A 20,824-nucleotide genomic window follows, 5' to 3' on the forward strand; every position below is an offset into this window, starting at 1 on the left:
TTGATTCTATAGCCTGGTGGTGACAGCACCCATCTTGAAGGCAGGAGACCAGGATCCAGTCATGCTGCTCCAATGACTACTTATTCTACACACAGTGGAAAGATTCAACAGGAGAGAGTGAGGGAGCTTCACAGAATATCCCATAGCTCAGTGATTAGAGCACTCTCTTAAGAAGAATGAGAGGATTTGACAAGGGGAACTTTCTCCCCCTTAGGAAAAGAGGTGAATTGAACCCAGGTCTTCTACATCCCAGGTGAGTGCTCTAACCACTCAGTTAAAATATAGAAGGTAGGCACATCACCACTGCTCCCAGTTTTGAATGGGGCCAATCCAGTAGGCATACTGAGAGGCTTGGGCCCCACGGATGAAGTAAGTATTCCTCTGCCTATCTTCCCATGGATCGTTCTGGAGCTTAGGCAGGAGATAGGCACCCAGACAATTATAGTGAGGCAGCAGTGTGCATACCCACAGGCAGAAACTTAGGTGCCTAGGAAACTTTTACCCTGAAAATGCAAATGCCGAGTGAGTTTAGGTTACTAGAGGATTTGGGGGGAATTTTGTGGATCACAGTGAAGCCAAAACTGGGACTTAAGTGCCTAAGTATCTAAAGGTTATGTCTACTGCAGGTAGTAGCATGGCTCCCAGCTCAGATAGACAAAGACAGACAGACATTTGTGTAGTTCTGCTCAAGCTAACATGCTAAAAATAGCAACATGGACGTTGTGGCCTGGGCAGCAGCTTGAGCTAGCCACTTAACTCCAAGCCCACCTGACCCCTGGGGTCTCCCCTGCAACATCCACACTGATATTTTTAGCATGCTAGCTTGAATGGAGGAAGTACAAGTCTGTCTGCCTGGGCCAGGAGCCAGACTCCTAGCTGAAGTGTAGAAATACCTTTTGTGGCTCTTGGCCAGAGCGATCTGACTATCCCAAGGTCACACAGCAAGTCTATGTCTGAGCTGAGAGTTAAAGCCATATCTCACACTTTGCTATCCAGTATTTGAAAACCATCCTCCTCTACTTCCTTGTAAGTGACTTCTTGGAGAATGAGGGGATTCAACAACATTGTCTGATTTACGTTGTGCTCTCTGCGCTGATGGGGATGGATCTCTGTGATTTGGAATTCAACTGAGAAGAGTTCGGAGATGATCACTTATAAAAACAATTTTTTTGAATGAAAACAGCATTTCCACAAGTAACTGTGTTTTCATTTTATTCTTAGCAAGGTGTTTCTGTGGATTAATATGACAGCAGCTGGAGGTAAAATGCGGTAAAAATAAAAAGTGGTGAGACATATTAAAGCCATAACAACCAATTACCTTCAAACTAGCACAAATACATTCTCCTAATTAGTTGTGAAATTTATTACTGATAGTAACTGCATTTGGACTGCAAATGAGCTGCTTATTGTTAATTCATTGGATTCATCTGTGCTTTTGTATTTTTAATTTGGAGGGTAAAAGAGAACAAATCTAAAACAGGCAGATGCCATTTTAATATAACATTCTCATACTTTGGGGACTTCATTAGCAGTATAGGTTACCCAGATGATGCCAGGTTGAGACTTTTAAACTAACTGCAAAATGATGTTCTCACCACCCCCTTATTCCCATTCTCCAGAGAAGTAATAGCATAATAAACCTATTTGAATTTGATAGGGGTAGCCCATGCATTGGATATTGCAGGCATCTCAAAATTCAGTTCATTAGCAAAATTTAAGGATATCTACCAAATGCTAAAAAACCAGCTGATTTTTAACAAAATAAGGCACTGTTTTATTCCAGTTTTATACTAGTGCAAATCTGTTAAGATCAATAATGAATCAGGTCCTATATTTGACACACAACGCCTAATTATTATTAAAGTGAATCACATAGATAGATATCTGCTTTGCTGCACACTTCTACAACCAGAAATTCCTATTATGTAGATAACCAAAAGCACAAACCTGTCCTGTGATGCACAGTGTAATGTTATGAACTGGGTGAATCCTTATTGTCGATTGAGTTAAAGCCTTATTGAGATTGATGATTGTGAATGCAACCTTCAGTTAATATAACTCTAAGAATAAATTAGCACCATCCCTCATCCAAGTTAGAAGGGTTATGTGAATCCACCCAGGAGTTTTGGAGCATGTGAATAGAGGAGACTTTGTTGAATATTGGGAGGTGGTGGGGGCACGTGTGTGTATATATACCACAGAGACAGCTTGAAGAAATCTAAACAGAAGCCTGTAAGAACCGTGTGATCGTGAGACCGGTTCTGGGGTGCCAAGTCTGTAAACTAAGAAAGTGATCTTTTTGCCTTTGGTTCCTCCTGCATTCGGAGAAGTAGGACTTCGTATATTCCTTGTAAATAAACAAGATTACATCAAAGAAGATACCTGAGTCAGTCATCAATGTCTACTCCCAACTGAGGCATCCCAAAAACCCCAAACTTTGACTAGCCACTCAGGTCAAAAAGTGGTAACAAAAACATACACCACAATACAACTTGTATACAAAGTTACTGAGATTGCATAGTACTTTGGCTCTATTCAGGAATCATAGTATGCATGCTGTTCACTAATCTAATGTATAATAGGTATGGTGTTTTTTATGATGACTTTTAAGGTGGAACTAGTAAAACTGACATGTAAAAGCGTGCTCAGAGACCGTTTATAGAACAGCTTAAAGATCATATTTGACTCAAAACAGAGTAGGCAATGTCAACCCATGAGACCTCCGTGGCTATTCAGAATTTGTAATTTCACTGCGGTCTGTAGTGATGCCTCCTGCTCAGCTGTAATGTTGGGTTGATCCTATAGTCACAAACTAAAATGAAATGGATTAAGTGAAATTATACATATATTCAAAAGAGTATTCTCAAAGGATCATATTATAAACCAATGTGCTACTTGATCAAATAAAGCATTATTAGCCCCATAAATATTGCTAACAAATTTTATTCCCCACATATTGAGGTGCTATTCATATGAACAACTACAATAATGCAATGAATAAACACATCATGTAGTTTTAATCACCTCATCTGCCTTCTTCTGATACATCCAAATGAGGTTTTTTTAACATTGTGAATGTCTGAGCCACTACATTTTAAATCAGTCAGCCAGAGATGTTTGTCTTCGCTCCCAAAATTTTGAATGTTCTCCCAAAAATGCACCCTGGCAAGATTCAGTCCATGGCCAATGACAGCTGTACATCACAATGTTCGAACTTTAAGGTCTTATCTCCTGCCAGAGCAGGGCTAGAGAGAGGCATATCATTCAGCTAGACATTCAATTACTCCCTTTTCAATGGGAAACATACCACTTGCTTTGAGCCATGATAAGTCCCAAGATAACAGACTTTAAAAACATCTCAGCTGCATGTATACAACACCATTTTAGGGATTATTTTTATTGCTGTCTTTGTGCCTTGTGCAGTTGAACTCATAGTAATTTAGGTACTTGGTCATACAGATCAGGGACCTAAAAACTAGTTCTAATAAAATCCTTTAGAACTTCTTAACACATTTCCCAAACCATTTTTCCTGTAACATAAAATACACAGTGGTAAACATTTTATCTGTACTTATTATGGGGCTAATAATGCTTTATTTGCTCAAGTAGCACATTGGTTTAAAATATGATCCTTTGAAAATACACTTTTGAACATATAACTTATAAACATTTTATCTGTACTTTGTCACTCAAGTGTTAGGCAAGGCACCCATATGAGCACTAGTAAATTTTTTGTCACAGCAATTTTTTGTCACAGCCATACCATCATTCATTGTTTGTATTTCAAACACATGCATATAAGACGTGACTTATTTGCTCCTGATTTTTGTTTTGTTTTTTGAAATTAGCAATATTTTCCCAGCTCTAAGCAGATGTTTATACCCAATCTCCCCTTTGACCTACAGGCCTCAGATACTGAGCAGGTCACATTACTCTGCTTGTTCTGTACCCTCACTGGGCCTCATCAAGGAGGAAAACTTACAGTGGATCTCTGTGCTCCTCAAATCCCTGGTTTTGACATTTTTTTGTGTTTATTAGGTAAGACCTCACTTTCCATGCTGTTTTATATTAAAAGATTGGATATGCACCATTGTATGGTGTAGAAAAGAGACAACAAAAGGAGGCCCCTCAATACTGACTATGACCTATTAAAGCTGGGTACATAACAATATGCCAAACTTAAAACATACAAAAAAGTCTTATCAATGACATGACACCAGCATAAAACTGGAGTAATACAGTGGTGAATTAGGCCCTTAATCTTATTTCAATGGTACTAACAACGTACTCAAAGTCAGGCATATACCTGATTGCCTTGGTGAACTTGGGCTGCATGGTGACACTTTATTAGTGTTATACATTAGTGATAGGAACTTCGGATATTGTAGCAAATCTTGGGATCCTGGAAGGTGTCTCATCTGCAGACATCTCTTGGGGAACATTCTGCAGGATATTAAGGACAAAGATTGAGTCTTGGTCTGTGACTGGTAAAAATAGAAAGAAAATTTAGGATATTTTAGACAGATAAATAAAAGAACACACAGTCTACTCAGAAGTTAAAATCTCACATTTGTTTTGAGTTCTCCAAGACAATACAGTAAGATTTCTACCCTATAAAATCAAGGGTAGTTACTGTGTAACTCTAGTTTGATGTTGATGTGATTTTGTTGATTTCACTAGACCCACACTGATAATGCAGACCTTAAAGCTTTATAGCAATGGTTCCCAAACATTTTTTTTCATGGACCACTTGAAAATTGCTGAGGGTCTCAGTGGACCACTTAATGATTTTTCCAAATGTTGTTTGTACCGTTAGCTAACTATTGTAAAGCACTTTGGATAAAAGCACTATAAAAAAAAAACACCTTAATTAATGGTTTGGTTTTTTTTGGTTCTACAAATAATAGCACACCACTCATATTTTAATATCAGTCATCTTAAGTTTCTAATGCGATTGATGTACCCTCTCTCCCCCACCACGGCAGCCCCCAAGCTGAGGCTGGGAAGGAGTGGGGTCTCTCCCTCTCTCCCCTGCCACAGCAGCAACGGAGCTGAGACTGGGAAGGAGGGCTGTCTCTCCCCGGCAGCCGCAGCCCTGGAGCTGGGGAAAGTCGCCTCTTTCTCCCCACCCCCTCTTCTCACTCCACTGCCCCCTCCCACCTACCACCTATTCCCCCCCAAACCACCACCTCACCTTACATGTGCGTCTGCTCCAGAGGCCAGGCACCTAATTAGTGGAGTCACGCCTGCGCGGCTCCACTAATTAGGTGGGTGGCCCTTCATTCTCTTTTATGCGACCACCCAGGTGCTCACATTAGAGGGAACTGTCTATGGACCACCTGAATGGAGCTCGCGGACCACAGTTTGAGAACCTCTGCTTTCTAGCATAGTAGTAAAATACCTAAATCTCAGGCTCCTGAGCCTAATTTAAATGTATGTATCATGATAAGCGGAACTGGAGTCAGAGGATTCATGTTCCCTGGAGGGACAATTATTGACAGGATACCAGTGGAACAGGGATCTTGAGGAGTTTGGGGGAAGCAATTCCGTCACATGGATAGAGCGGTGTACATGGTTTAATCAAGTTCCACTTAACTTAGTTTAACTTAATTTGCATTCAGCTTCACACTTTCCTAATGAAACACAGGAGGTAAACAGTCTAGTAAAACTCTCGCCTCATTACTGGAAACTGTTTTGGATCAAAAATGTGGTCTCCTTTAAAAGGCAGCAAAAAATCATTTCATATCCTTGGGGAGTATTTCAGCACTAATTGTACCCTAAAGGATTTGGAACCGGATTTTCAAAAGTATTTAGAAACCTATGGGTGCGGATGCGCATGTAGGCACTTTTGACAATCCCAGTAGGTGCCTATTTGCATCTTCTGGGCACCAAAATACATATAAAAATCTGGCCATTTATGACTTCCAAGTTCTTGTATGTTTCTAATTCTGCGTGGCTACCAGAGTGCATTATTTTTGAGGCTTAGAAAAACAGTATATTTCCTTACAAGGAAAAACTGGTACATATTCTGTATTTCCATAAACAGCTCAAGTTCTGAGATGTAGAACAAGGCTGAGAGCAGGATTTCTGAACAGTTACACCGAAATTAAAGTTTCGTTTCTTGCTAAACTGCTAATTGTTTTGAGTGGACACATTTATTTGTCTTACCATGTGAGCAGTTTCTGATACCCCTCAGATGTGCAAAAGAAAGGAAACAATGTCAAACAGATTTTATCCTAAATGGAGACGAGGAAGTGTTCAAAGTGCTTACTTTTTTTCTTTCTATTCTCTTTAATTGATAGTTGGAAGTTTTCCTTTTCTCTTCTCTTTTTAAAGAGTGTTTCCTCTTTGCTTATGGATAACATTAAAACAGACATTGCTGGAATATTATGGGACATCTGTGTTTGCTTAGAAATAGCTAACAAGGGTTGTTTGTCCCTTGGGTTTAGTTATGTTTATCTTCTTCTAGTTTGAGTTGGGATTTTATACGATGCAACCTGCTGTGATAGTCTACTGGGAAACTTTTTCTATTTAAGTGGCTTTTTAAAATTCTTGTAATGGTTATATCATTTTTCCCCACTGTGGCTCTAGATAATATTACACGGTATTATAGTCTACTCTCTGGATATGAAACTGAAGATATTTAAGGATAAATTAAAAATAGTATTTTATAGTTTTTTCTGGCTTTCATAATTGGTTCATTTCCTGTAGATCTGTCACTTAATGTGTTCATATGAAACAAACAGAATCAGAAAAAAAATAAGTACAACTATGAAAAAACATAAGATAAATCATGCATATGAAAATCTGCCTCAGTATTAAAGTTTCTTCTAAAAGAAATTCTCTTTACAAAGAAATCAAATGTCCCACATTTCTTCAAATCAAACCTAACATCATACATACCCTGTGTACATATGAGGGCACTGAAGGAGATTAATGTGTGAAATTAATAGTCACAGAAGTTTTTGAACATTATGCTGGGCCCAATGCTGCAGGCATCATCCTAGCAAAATTCCCACTCAAGGCACTGAGATTTTTTCCAGTAAAACCTCAGATATAGAGAAAGAAAAAGAGGTACAATGATAAAGCTGTAGCTATGTATACAATTCAAGAAAGTATATCACTGTAAAAAGGAATAAGTTGTCAGTCAGTCAGTGAAAGCAACTGGATCTTATCAAGGTCCATTCTCACATGGACATTCAGCTGTCTCATTAAGTCTTGCTTAATAGCATGTATTAAACAAAATAAAATATCAGACACAAGATCAGAATCTGAAGACTGGCAACACCAATTAGAGTGTTCTGCCAGAAGCAAACCAATACGATCCACAAACAGGACTGTAAAAAAGCAATTAGAATGGATTTTAAAAAAACATAGCTGAAACACAACCTTTTTGCTTCTCACTGTGAGATCCCTCCTGGTGAGAGCAAACCAACACGCGAGCAAGCAAGGCACAAAGAGCAGCTGGCATTTCACTACTATACTAGAGCTGTCAATGCTATCCACATGGGTCCCCACATGGGGGTCTTAGAGAACCCTGATACTGTAATCTATAATACACTGGAGGAAAGACAGCCCTTTTCAAGGCCAGATCATAGTGCACACTGATATGTCGTGAATTCAAAGACCAGAATTGCTTTCCCTAAAATTTCTGTAAAGCAGACTGTTGATAAAACCACATAGGGCCAAGAACCACACAGAGGCTTACCTGTACCTGGCTAAAAACAAAAGTGATTGATCTCCATTTAAACAAAGGACTAATTAGAAAGGGATGTGGCACATGATTATCACTAGCAGAACGTTATGTAGCTACTTTTGCTTTTTTAACACTTAAATGATACTTCTTTAATTAGAGGGACAAGGTGAATGAGATCATATCTTTTATTAGGTCTGAAGAAGAGCTCTGTGTAGCTTGAAAGCAAGTCTTTTTCACCCACAGAAGTTGGTCCAATAAAAGATGTTACCTTACCCACCTTGTCTCTCTAACATCCTGGGATCAACACTGCTGCAACACCACTGCAAATTCCTTTAATTGTCTTGTATAGGCATTTGATTTAGTGGTTGCATGTTCAGTTCACATTGGTTTATTATTAAAGGACACAATTAAGACCGAAGAGGCTTGCAAGAGATAATGTATTATCATGTAGTTAGCTTCAAATTACATTAGCAATTAATAGGCAATTGAGCTTTTTATGATGCATTAAATGGTAAGGAATGTTTATGCCCCAGTGAAAACAACGATTGCTAGTTATCAAGATATTCGGTATTAATAACATGTAACTTTTCTATTGACTATCTTCTTGAATGTTTGCAAAATGTAATGTATTTTGTTTTGTTTTTTTAAAAAGGACAGAGTCAACTTCAAACACACACTTCTGTCTGATTTTTTTTTTAAATGTAGTTATAAGTAACATGAAAGTTCTCTAACCAACAGGTAGTTAAGTAAAAAAATTGTATCTTTCCTAGAGTAATTTTTACTATTTTCCCCGTAGTAAGAGTTTGGCCTTGATCCTACAAAGAGTTATGCCTGTGCTGACCGCTAGACATGGGATAGACCTATCAAAAGGAACTTTTTGAAGGATCAGAGCTTGAGTCTCTTCTTGGTTGTACAGGCTTTCCATACTGCAAAAAGGGAGAAGAAAAACATTTAGTCTCTCTTCCCTGGGTCAAGAAAAATGTGACTATGAAACTATGAGAACTGTCAGGGCAGGAGGCCTCAGGAGTATCTGAAATTACCTTTACCTAGAACTGGGTGGAAAATGAGGATTCTCCCCTCCCCCCATGGGAAATTTTGACATTTAGTCAAAAGATAAAAAACATTTTTTTTCTGTTGGGTTTCAGGAAAAAACAGTCACTTTCTGTTCAAAACTTTGGTAGGTCAAAACCACAGTTTTCAATAAAAAACAGTTTTGACATTTTTTTTTTTTACCATGCTAGGCCCAACTTCAGTAATTTAAACCTAAACTACACAACTAGTTTCATTTACTTACTGTCTTATATGTTTATTAAAGGCCAAATTCTTGTACCTCTGTTCATGCCAATCTCAACACCATTGAATTAGAAGCCAAATTCTACCCTGCTTTGTACCTAGTCTCAATTAATTATCCATCTATTCTTTAGTGAATTAGTTTCTTCATAGGCGCTAACTTTTATTTTTCCCTGTGGGTGCTCTATCCCCACTCTGCCCCAAGGCCCCGCCACCCTCTCCCTCGAGGCCCTGTCCTTGCTCTGCCTCTTCCTGTCCCTGCTCCACCCCCTCCCTGGAGGCCCCATGCCAGCTGCCGAACAGCTGAATGGTGGCTCAGCTGAACAACTGTGGCTGGTGGGTGTTGATCACTCCCACTATTTTGAGCCCTGGAGCACCCATGAAGTTGGTGCCTATGCCTGATTCTCTCCTCACTTGGAGCAAAAGCAATGAGCAGTCCTTGTGGCACCTTAGAGACTAACAAATTTATTTGGGCATAAGCTTTCATGGGTTAGAACCCACTTCATCAGATGCATGGTGTGGAAAATACAGTAGCAGGTAGAAATTCACAACACATGAAAAGATGGCAGTTGCCTTACCAAGTGGGAGGTCAGTGTAATGAGACAATTCAATTAACAATAGGATACCAAGGGAGGAAAAATCATTTTTGTAGTGGTAATGAGTGGCCCATTTCAAACAGTTGAAAAGAAGGCGTGAGTAACAGTCGGGGGAAATTAGTATGGGGGAAATTAGGTTTTGTAATGACCCAACCACTCCCAGTCTTTATTCAGGCCTAATTTGATGGTGTCCAATCTGCAAATTAACAGTTCTACAGTTTCATGTTGGAGTCTGTTTTTGAAGGTTTTTTTGTTGAAGAATTGCCACTTTTAAGTCTGTTATTGAGTGACCAGGGAGATTGAAGTGGTCTACCGGATTTTGAATGTGGTAATTCCTGATGTCAGATTTGTGTCCATTTATTCTTTTGCATAGAGACTATCCGTTTTGGCCAATGTACATGGCAGAGGGGCATTGCTTGCACATGATGGCATATATCACATTGGTAGACGTGTAGGTGAACGAGCCCCTGATCGTGTGGCTGATGTGGTCAGGTCCTATGATGGTGTCCCATGAATAGATATGTGGACAGAGGTGGCACCGGGGTTTGTTGCAGGGTTTGGTTCCTGGGTTGGTGTTTTTGTTGTCTGGTGCGTAGTTGCTGGTAAGTATTTCCCTCAGATTGGGGTGGGGGGGCTGTCTATAAGTGAGGACTGTCCTGTCTCCCAAGGTCTGTGAGAGTGAGGGATTGTCCTTAAGGATAGGTTGTAGATCCTTAATGATGTGCTAGAGAGGTTTTAGTTGGGGGCTGTAAGTGACGGCTAGTGGCGTTCTGTTACTTTCTTTCGTGGGCCTGTCTTGTAGTAGGTGACTTCTGGGTACCCTTCTGGATCTGCCAATCTGTTTCTTCACTTCACCGGGTGGGTATTGTAGTTTTAAGAATGCTTGAGAAAGATCCTGTAGGTGTTTGTCTCTCTCTGAGGGATTGGAGCAAATGCGGTTGTATCTTAGAGCGTGGCTGTAAACAATGGATCGTGTGATGTGGTCTGGAAGAAAGCTGGAGGCATGTAGGTAAGTATAGCTATCAGTAGGTTTCCAGTATAGGGTAGTGTTTATATGATGTGACCGGGCCGGGCCAGATGGCTATAGGAGAGTAATTTTTTTTTGAAGCAAAAGATGTTTTTTTTATTTGCATAACACACTTACAAAGTAAAAACAGCAGCATATGCAATGTGTAACACAGCAACCAATCACAATTGTTTTCTCATTAGCTTCAGGGGAGGGAAGTGTTCAAGCTTGCCTGGGCCCAGAGCGGGGGGCTTCCTCTACTCTCGTGGTCTTCCACCTTCCAAGTTACCTGGTGGCCCAGAGCAAGGGGGCTTCATCGACTCTCGTGGTCTTCCACCCCTTCGAGTTATCTGGCGCCACGCCCGAGTGTCACCAACAATTCCCTCCTCTGAAAGCACCCAACAAGAGGGGCAGGCTGTGGGGTGGACAATCCAGTGGAGGGCACATGCACCCAGGTGTGAAAGGACCCCTCGAAGGTGGTGGTGTCCGCAGCAGCAATGGCTGGGGCCCCTTACTCTCTCCCCCAATCAAAGGGTCAAACAAAGGGACCCGGATGGGGACACCGAGCAGAGAACCTCGGACAGCACCCACCGCTCGTCAAAAGCATCAAGGAAGTCGGTGGACGCCGCCCAGAGCAACTCCGCCCGAATACGTGAACGAACAGAGGATCAGAAAATGGCCCCACAGTCACAGGAAACTCCATCGGCCAACCTCCTCTCTCTGGTTTTATAGATGGCCATTTTAGCCAGGGCCAGGAGGAGGTTAACTAGGAGATCCCGCAACTTTGTGAGGCCACGGATGAGGAGTGTATAAATAAAAAGGTGAGGGGAAAAATGCAACCAAAAATGTAACAGGAGATTTGTGAGGAACTGGAACGGGCTGCAGCCTGGCGCACTCCAAATATACGTGCGACAGGGTTTCCCTCACTCCACAAAAGGGACAAATATCTGGGACGGGGGTGAACCGTGCCAAGTACGTGCCCGTGCTCACAGCTCCATGAAGGAGCCGCCAACTGATGTCCCCGACAGGCCTCGGAACCAAGGTGGAATATAGGCTGGCCCACCAGGGCTGCTCACCCTCCAAAGGTGGCAGAAGTTCTCACCACTTTGTGTCGGGGCGGGAAACTAGGGTGAGGGCATGAAGAGTGTGGAGCACGAGTGTATATAGATGTTTCCTTGGTGCGGTTTGGAACCGTACTGGCTGCAGTTCATGCAGCCGGCTCGCAGTGAAGGGGTGAGGGGGTCGATTGGGTCTGCGGGGCAGGGGTCCAATTAAAAGGTCCGGCAGGCCTGGAGTAGAGGGTGGGCGGGGTGTGCCCTCGAGCAGGACCCGGTCGAGGTAAGCTCGAGCAGCAGGCGGAAAAGCAGCCTTCGCCTCCTGAAGTACATGCCACGGCATGCGAGGTCTGGAGAGCCCCATGCGCTGGGCAAGCATCAAGGGATCCAGCCAGTCTCCCCAGTCGTAGTCCAGGAGGTCTCCAACTCTCGTGACTTCTGCCAGGATCAAGCTCTGGTGCACCGAGCGGGACTCCGCCACCTGCACACGGAGCTGGGTGTTGTGTAACAGGGGCACCGCGAGGAGATCTACCCCCTCGGTGGCCGCCATGGACCTGGTCGTTAAAAACAGTTTCCAAGTCTGGAGGAGGTCCTGGTAGAAGACCGGCAGCCCTGAGAAGTCTCGCGGAAGACCTCCCGGATGGAGATAAAAGAGCTGCCGGTCATATCGGAGCTCTCGGATGCGGCGCAGGATGGCATCCACCAGTGTGCTCCATGCAGAACTGCCTGCACCATAGAGGAGCCTCTGTAAGGCCTGGAGGCGGAAGACACGGACCGGAGTGTGTAGACACTTCAGGCCCTGTCCTCCTTCCTTCCGGGGTAGATGAAGAACCCCTACAGGGGCCCAGTACGTTCCTGACCAAAAGAACCCTAGAATCGATGTCCAGAGTTTGGTCAGGAAACCTGGGGCCAGGACCAGGGTGTTGAGCCGGTACCAGAGCATGGACAGGACTAGTTGATTAAGCACCAGCACTCTCCCTCAGAGGGAGAGACGTCGGAGTAGTCCCGCTCTATCACCTGCCCTCTAAATTTTGCCAGCTTTCGAGCAGAGAGGGATGCATGGCAGAAAGGTAAACGCCGAGGTAGAGCAGCGGACCCGTGCTCCACGGGATGGTCTGAAGCATGGATGGGAGGGAGCTCGCCTGCCACCAGTCTCCTACCGCCAAGCCAGAGCTCCTGACACAGTTGACCCGGGTGGAGGAGGCTGCCGAATAGATGGCCTGGCAAGCCTCCACCCATGCCAAGTTGCTGGGGTCCTGGATCATGAGGAGCACGTCATCAGCGTACGCCGACAGGACCAGCCGCAGCTCCGACTCCCGCAGCACAAACCCTGTCAAGCTCCTGCGGAGGAGACAGAGGAAGGGCTCAATCGCCAGAGCGTACAGCTGGCCCAAGAGGGGGCACCCCTGCCGTACTCCTCGCCCGAAGCTGACCGGTTCGGTCAGAGTCCAGTTGAGCTTAACCAGACACTCTGAGGAAGTGTACAACACCCGGAGAAAACCCACAAACTGGGGTCCGAAGCCAAACGCCCGCAGAGTGCTCAGGAGGTACCCGTGGTCCACCCTATTGAACGCCTTTTCCTGATCTAGGGACAGGAGGGCGAATGACAGACCGTCTCTACGCCCGAGTTCCAAAAGGTCCCGAACCATAAATAGGTTATCAAAAATACTGTGGTCCGGGATAGTGTAGGTCTGGTCTGGGTGGATCACGTTCGCCAGCACAGACCCTAGCCGCAGCGAGATTGCTTTCACTATGATTTTGTAGTCCGTGCTGAGGAGCAAGACGGGACGCCAATTTCGTAAATTGCAGAGGTCCCCCTTCTTTGGCAATAAGGCGAGCACAGCTCGCCTGCACGAAAGAGGGAGGACCCCGCTCTGCAGAGACTTGGCCCAGACGGTGATTAGCTCTGGGCCGAGGACGTCCCAAAACACGCGGTAGAACTCCACGGTCAGCCCGTCCATGCCTGGAGACTAATTAGGGCTGACCGTGATCTCGGCCAGAGTGAGAGGCAACCCTAGCCGGTCCCGGTCGCTCACGCAGACCATAGGGAGCTCCTCCCAAAGCACTCTGCAAGCGCGAGGATCAGTCGGGTCCGGGGAGAAAAGACTTGCATAGAAGGCTCGGGCCCTCCACTCATCTCCACCAGTTCCGTGAGGGGGATGCCATCTTCTGCCAGAGGCAGGTGACATGTTTCTTGCCCCCCCTCGTTTTCTCCAGGACATAGAAGAAGCGGGAGCCACGATCCATCTCCCGAAAGAGGCGGATGCGGGATCGAACAAAGGCGCCTCAGGCCCAATGGTCCTCGAGGGCCTGGAGCTTCTCCTGGCACACTCCGCAGAGGAGCGGGTCTTCGGGACTGGCAGCCAGACACCTCTCCAGCTCTAAGACCTCCTGTTCCAACTACTCTATCGCTGCATTTCTCCATCGGCTGGTGCCCCGGGTGTAGTCGTGGCAGAAGAGCCTGGCGCGCACCTTCCCCAGGTCCCACCATCGCTGCGCCGAGGCCAGCCAGAATTCCTGGAAGGACATCATGAAGCTCTCATCCTCCAACAGGCTGTTGTTAAAATGCCAGTAGGCCGGCCTTGGCCCCTCCGCACAGAGGGAGGCTGTCACGGTGGCTAGGTGATGGTCAGAAAATGGGGCCAGCCGAATGCTGGAGGAGTGGGCTCGTGAGAGATGGAAGCGTGATAAATAAATGCGGTCCAACCAGGAGTGGCTTGACCGATGGGCTTCCACCCGGACAAAGGTGAATGTGGAAGTGTCATCCGGGTGGTGGTCATGCCAGATGTCCACTAGGGAGTGATGTTCAACTATCTCCCGGAGGGTGTCCGCGGCAGCCGGGCTCTCCTCGGTCCCCAAGCGGTCTCGCTTCTCGAGGGTGGTATTAAAATTCCCTCCCAGGACCAGGCACTTGTGAGGATCTAAGGTGCTGAGGAAAGCGGACGCCCTCTGATAGAATTGCAGCCGCTCTGGGCCCGATGTCGGGGCATAGACATTAACAAGGTTAACCACAAGCCCCTCTATACAGACCCGGAGATGCAGCAGGCGACCCGGTACGGCCTCTGCGACCTCTAGCACCTCGGGCCGTAGGTCGGGGGAGAACAGGGTCACCACTCCAGCCTGCCGAATCGTGTAATGGCTAAAGTAGACCCTGTCCCCCCACTCCAGCCGCCAACTGTCTTTGGCGGTCAGATCTGTATGGGTCTCCTGCAGGAAAAATCACAGAGTACCCGCCCTCCCGAAGGAAGGAGAGCACCTGGGACCTGCGGAGAGCCATTCTACAACCCCGGGTGTTCAACGTTGCGATGGTGAGAGGTGTCATGGGGGGGGGGGGCGGGGGGGATTCTCACTGGCAGGAACGCTTGCATCTCCCAGTGGGCCGCGCAGCACTAAAACGGACAAGCAGGGCGCGGACCCCCGATGGGGTGCCTGATGGGCTGGAGCTTCTAGGCCCGCCTCAAGCTCTGGGACGATAAGGGGTGGTGGAGGGAAAATAGCAGCCCCTAATGGGTCGGGGCAGGAGAACACAGAGGCCGCTTCCTGGGGGTCATCAGTTGGGAAAGGGAAGGAGACAGCCCTGGGGGCGGCAATGATATTGCAGGAGGTAAACTGGATAGGGGCAGGGGCAGAGGCGAGATTCTGGGTTTCAGAAGGCAAGCAGCTGGATAGTGGCGCCTCCCGATCAGGCTCAAGGGTTAAGGGGGTGGGGAGGGAGCTCTCAGTGACACTGGGCACGCGCTCTGTGGTGGATTTAGCTGCCACAGCATCAGGAGGTGGATTATCTTCTGTATCGCCCGGTAAGGAAGTTGATTGCTCTGTACCAACGGGGGGTGCCCCTGGCGACTCGTGCCCTGGCCGCGTGGGGCCGGCTGTCACCTGAGCAGGCTTGGTGGTCATCAGTGGGGTGCCATCAGCGGCCGGGTCGGTGGAGGAGTCAGGGGCTCCTCGGAGGTGGGAGCGGAAGCAACAATTAAGGGGAGGGAGCATGGGGAAAAGAGTGGTGGAGTGAGGTCGCCCAGATAGAGATTTGCTGGCAAAAGGTCATCCTCCCCCTGGGCGACTGGGGTCAGATCTAAGGCCTCAATCTCCTCGAACATGGAGGAGAGGACACTTTCCGCTGCCCCGGGGTTCTCCCCACCGGCACCTGCCACGACGGTTGTCTCGGGGTTCACGGGGGCTTCGGGTAGCATCAGGACAGAAGGGGCTTCCTCGAGGGTCTCGGAGGGGAGGGTCTCCCATGGAGGGGAGACACTACCCTCTGGTGCTGCTACGTCTTTCCCGGCTGACACCGGTGGATGGGACGTACTCGTGGGCAAAGCGGAAGGTTCGGCATTGGTGCCCCCCTTCCTGGTCTTCCGGGGGGCCTCCGCCTCGAGTAGATGAGGCGGAGCTCGAGCCTTCCGCTTGCCTCGTTTCCCCTGGACTAGGGCCCAGCCCTCCATGGCATCATCGGGGGGCTGGTTAGCAGGGGTCGTGTCAGGGGGTAAAGGCGATGGCTCAGGGAGGGGGAATGGTGGGGCAGCATAAGGGAGGGAAGATTCTCCCTGGGGCAGGCTCTCTCCCATGCCTGGTGGTATCTCTGCCACACCCTCCTCCATAGGCACCACTAGATTGTCAGCAGCGAAGGCGGGGCTCTCCCGTTCGTCTGGGTGTTGTAGGGGAAGTGTCCCTTGGGCCTGAGTGGGAGTAGCGGTGGTCTGAAGAGGCGGGGGGGTGGGTTCGGGTATCGGGCGGCCAGAGGCATTGGCAATGATGGGGCAAATGTCCTGCCAGGTCTTGGGGATCCCAGGTGCCCCTCCTTGCCGGGCTAAGGGGCAGTCCTCCGGACATGCCCCAATGCCGGGCAGAGGTAGCACCGGGCTTCCCCCATGGAAAAGTACACCCGGTAACGGGTGCCCCGGTGGGGGACTAGGCAAGAGACTTCAAGTGCCACTCCGTCGCGCGCCGCCAACGGCAATAAAAATTGCACTTGCCGGCGGAAGGGAAAAATGTGACGGAGTGTGGGGTCCTTGCAGCCCAACGGGAGAGGGCTGATAACAGAAACAGGTTTCCCCAGGGTGGAAAGGGTGGGTAGCAGGGCAGCACTGGGGAGAAAAGGAGGGACAGAGGTCAGGACCAGGCGGATGCCAAGGTCCTCTAGCGGCTCTAGGGGGACAAACACCACCCCCACTGCCAGGCCCCTCTCCACCGCCTCCTGGGCGGCAGCCTCCGATGCTAAGAAGAAGATGACGTTCATGTACATTTTGGAGGCCGCCACAATGGTCGAGGGCCCCACTACCCTCGCCAACGTCCGCACATAGGTCTCCACGTGGGGCGAGGCGGGCACCAGGAGGCATCAGACACCATGCTTCCTTCTCATGGTGGGAAAGGGGCCCTGGCCGCTATTGATGGTGGTGGAGGCGGTGGGCAGGAGAGATGATGAGGCGGCAGGTGTGGGGGCTGCCGCCTGGGCATACGTCCTGGGGGCTGAGGGAGGGACATCCACAGAACTGGTGGAGGGGGCAGTCGGGGAGGATGCCGTGGTCGGTGGCGGGATCACAGAAGTGGGGGTGGCCCCTGCCATGGAGGGCCTGGTGGTTTTAGCGGTGCCCTTCCCCTTCTTCTTGCCCTGGCCTTTCCCGCCGGCTGGGGGGGGGGCTTCCCTAGAGTCTGGGGAGGCGATGGGCATGGCAGCGGTGGAGGTCATCCCAGTGCCCTCCATTGCCAATGCCCCAGCGGGGGCGGTGGCAGGTGGTTAACAGGAGTTGGGGTCAGATTGAAAGGGACAAGATGTGGGGTGGACAATTCGGGGGTTGGGGAGCACATAAACCTCCGTACGCTTGTCCAGAGAGTCCTGTTTGGTTGGCTGGTGCTTCTGGTCCACGTGGTGGAATCAGGGCAAGCAGCTGAATCCAGAGGCAGATGTTAAATAGCCACCAAAGATGGCGGGGAGGGGGCAGTGAGGAAGGTCATAGTGTGGGGCTTAGGAGGACACAGATGGATCGGGGGGCAGCTCTGTGCCACACCCCCCATGTCCCTACAAACACAATTAAGACACAGTCAAGGGCTTCCCCCACACGAGAGCACAGTTCGAAAGTTACTCAGTCTTAGGCCCCCTCCACGGCGATTTGTAGATTCCCCGGGTGGTGTTCCTCTGGTGGACAGCTTTTTTTCTCCCTATTCCGGGTTTTCTTTTTTCCAGCAACAGCATTCCAGAAATGCCGGAGTAAGTGATAAGAATCCTGTCGACTGAAAACAGGTCCGCAGACAAACAGCAAGCGGCTGGGTCTGGGTCCTTCCACTCCCCCCTTCTGGGGAGCGGGCTGGCAGGCCACCCCTCTCTCAGGGGGAGGGTTCAGCTGAAGTGGCAGCAGTGTCCGAAGGCGGGCGGGGGGATGCTAACAGCCGGCTGGCAGCCGGCCAGCGCTCTAGCAACAGCAGGAAAGGAGAAAAAAAACCAACAACAAAAGAAAGGGAGGAGAAGCGGGGGACGTCTGGCCCGGTTGGAGGGGAAACCGAAAGCAGGGGCAAAAAGCAAAGAAAGGCCAGGCCAGAAGGCAGCAGCAGGAGAGCAGGCTAAGTAGGTCCCTTTTCCCTGGGTAAGGTAACAGGGAAGGTTTTTTTTTTTTTTTAAAAAAACAAAAAGAAAATTTATTGGTAACGCTTACAGAATTACCAAAGGAAACAAAACAACTATGCAACAAAACAACGCAATCAGAAGGTATAACACAGCAGCTTTCAGGAGGGAGAAGTGTTCAGGCTAGCCTGGGCCCAGAGTGGGGGGGCTTCCTCGACACTCATGATCTTCCACCCTCCTGAGTTACCTGGTGGCCTAGAGCCGGGGGGCTTCCTCGACACTCGTGGTCTTCCACCCCCTCGAGTTACCCAGTGCCGCGCCCAGTGTCACCGATCCTCCCTCTCCTGAGAGTGCCCGGTAAGATGAGCATGGCTGCGGGGTGGGCGGTTTGGGGGGGAGGGTAGACACCCATGTATTATAGGACCCCTCCTAGATGACAGGAATGATGGTATCCACAGCGGCAACGGCTGGGGCTGGCGTCTCTCGCTCTTCCCCTCAATCAAAGGGTCAGACGGAGGGAACCGGACGGGGTCACCGAGCAGAGAACCCCAGACAGCGCCCACCACTCCTCGAAGGCGTCAAGGGAGTCAGTGGATGCCGCCCAGAGGAACTCCGCCTGGATACGTGAATGTACTGAGGATCGGAAAACGGCCCCACAATCGCAGGACATTTCATGGGCCAACCTCCTCTCTCTGGTTTTATAAATGGCTGTTTTAGCCAAAGCTAGGAGGAGGTTGACCAGAAGATCCCGCGACTTTGTGGGGCCACGGATGGGAAGTGTATAGATAAAAAGGTGGGGGGAAAAATGAAGCGAAAAGCGTAATAGAATATTTGTGAGGAGCCGGAAAAGGGGCTGCAATCTGGCACACTCTAAATACACGTGCACCAGGGTTTCCCTCACATTACAGAAAGGACAAGTGTCCGGAATGGGGGTAAACCGTGTCAGAAACACGCCCGTGCTCACAGCTCCATGAAGGAGCCGCCAACTGATGTCCCCGACGGGCCTTGGGACCAAGGTGGAATACAGACTGGCCCACCGAGGTTGCTCACCCTCCAAAGGTGGCAGGAGATCCTGCCACTTTGTATCGGGGCGGGACACCAGGGTGTGGGCATGAAGGGTGTGAAGCGTAAGTGTATATAAGTATTTCCGTGGTGCAATTTGAAAGCTAACCGGCTGCAGTTCGTGCAGCCGGCTTGCAGTGAAAGGGTGAGGGGTTTGTTGGGATCTACGGGGTGGGGGCCCGATGGAAAGGTCCGGCGGGCCTGGGGTAAGGGATGGGCGGGGTGCGCCCTCGCACAAGGCTCGGCTAACATAAGCCCGAGCAGCGGGGGTCAAGGCGGCCTTCACCTCCTGAAGTACGCGCCGGGGGGTACAGAGGCTGGAGAGCCCCATGCACCGAGCGAGCGTCAGGGGATCCAGCCAGTCTCTCCGGTCGTAGTCCAGGAGGTCTCCGACCCTCGTGACTTCCGCCAGGACCAACCTCTGGCGCACCGAGCGGGACTCCGCCACCTGCACACGGAGCTGGGGGTTGTGTAGCAGGGGCTCCGTGAGGAGATCTGCTCCCACGGTGGCCGCCACGGACCTGGTTGTTAGAAACAGTTTCCAGGTCTGGAGGAGGTCCTGGTAGAAGACCGGCAGCCCGGAGAGGTCTCGCGGAAAACCCCTCGGAGAAAGATAAAAGAGCTGCCGGTCATATCGAAGCCCTTGGAAACGGCGCAGGAAGGAGTGCGCCAGTATGCTCCACGCCGAACTACGTGCACTATAAAAGAGCCTCTGCAGGGCCTGGAGGTGGAAAACGCGGACCTGAGTGTACAGACACTTCAGGCCCTGCCCTCCTTCCTTCAGGGGTAGATGAAGAACTCCAACAGGGGCCCAGTGCATTCCTGACCAGAAGAACTCTAGAATCAATCTCTGGAGGTGGGTCAGGAAACCCGGGGCCGGGGCCAGGGTGTTGAGCCGGTACCAGAGCGTGGACAGGACTAGTTGGTTAAGCACCAGTGCTCTCCCTTGGAGGGAGAGACATCGGAGAAGCCTCATCCATCTCCGGATCCGCTCTATCACCCCACCCTCTAAATTTTGCCAGTTCTCTGGCGGGGAAGGATGCGTGGCGGAAAGGTAAACGCCGAGATAGAGCAGTGGACCCGCACTCCACCGGATGGTCTGAAGTGCGGGTGGGAGGGAGCTTACCTGCCACCAGTCCCCCACCGCCAAGCCAGAGCTTTTGACCCAGTTGACTCGGGCGGAGGAGGCTGCCGAATAAATGGCTTGGCATGCCTCCACTCGCGCCAAGTCGCCCGGGTCCTGGACCACGAGGAGTACGTCATCGGCGTTCGCCGACAGGACCAGCCGCAGCTCCGGCTCCCGGAGCACCAACCCTGTCATCCTCCTGCGGAGGAGACAGAGGAAAGGCTCGATCGCCAGAGCGTACAACTGGCCCGAGAGGGGGCACCCCTGCCGCACTCCTCGCCCGAAGCTGACCGGTTCAGTCAGGGTCCAGTTGAGCCTAACCAAACACTCCGCGGAGGCATACAGCACCCGGAGAAAACTCACAAACTGAGGTCCAAATCCAAACGCCTGCAGAGTGCTCAGGAGGTACCCATGGTCTACTCTATCGAACGCCTTCT

Source organism: Lepidochelys kempii, chromosome 2 (genome assembly GCF_965140285.1).
Source record: "Lepidochelys kempii isolate rLepKem1 chromosome 2, rLepKem1.hap1, whole genome shotgun sequence".
In the NCBI taxonomy this organism is placed as follows: Eukaryota; Metazoa; Chordata; order Testudines; family Cheloniidae; genus Lepidochelys; species Lepidochelys kempii.